The sequence below is a fragment of the Planococcus citri genome, chromosome 1 (assembly GCF_950023065.1).
Source record: "Planococcus citri chromosome 1, ihPlaCitr1.1, whole genome shotgun sequence".
NCBI lineage: Eukaryota > Metazoa > Arthropoda > Insecta > Hemiptera > Pseudococcidae > Planococcus > Planococcus citri.
The window spans coordinates 36,326,619-36,327,564 of record NC_088677.1 but is presented as its reverse complement, the minus strand read 5'-3'; positions in this window follow the sequence as shown (position 1 = coordinate 36,327,564).

Below are 946 nucleotides of genomic sequence, written 5' to 3'. Positions count from 1 at the left end.
TCCGTTGTAGTATGATTTCTCTCGAATACCTATAGGTACAGTTATCTCAAAATATTTGAATTTCGAATTCACCTAAAATGTCAATCAATTCGATTCCAATAGGTAAGTAACAGAAATTGAAGAACCAACTCAGATTCTGTCATCTTAGATGGCATCTGTCAATTGTCGAAATTATTTTCCATATACCTTATTACTAATTAATCGAAACGGGAAACTGAGCTGAATTATACTTTCTTATACTTATTCGATGAGTTCTTAATTGGGTTATCTTGAACTACGGAACCACCCTGTCAAATGTCAATGTCAAACAATGCCAAAAAATTTGCTGAATCTGGTACACATATCAATGTAAGCAGGTAAGTACATAATTTGTTGTATAGGTATCATATTCACCGTATAAACAAAAATACCTGTAGCGGTTACTTACAACATTAGCAATGCAACAGTAACCAGCAAACTTGATGATTAGGTACTGATACTGATATACAGACAACTCTTTTCATCGTCAGTTGAGCTGGTAAAATCTTTGCTATAACTTACTAGTTAGTCTAATACCAAAAACTAAATAGGTATTCGTAGGTATTTCGCACACTCGAAAAAAAACATAAGGTTTACGAACTGTAAACGCTTCATGAAGCACGAAGTACATCAAACGATTATATCAAAGTGGAAACTTCTTGTTTGCATTTTCGACTTAAAATGTTTCATATAGGAATATTACTCGTGCAAGAACAGTATAGTTAATTGCTCGTCGACGAGCTGTGATTAATTCCAGCTCGAAGATTTATTTCCATAACTGAGAGGTCAAATTTATTGGATAACAGAATTTGAAATGGGTAGTCAAAGATACCAGGGAGATAACCCAACCAGTGGAACAATTCTTGGACTGTATGAAGAGAAATTGAAAGAGCGTCCAGAATTGCCTGCATTACAAACCAAAATTCCA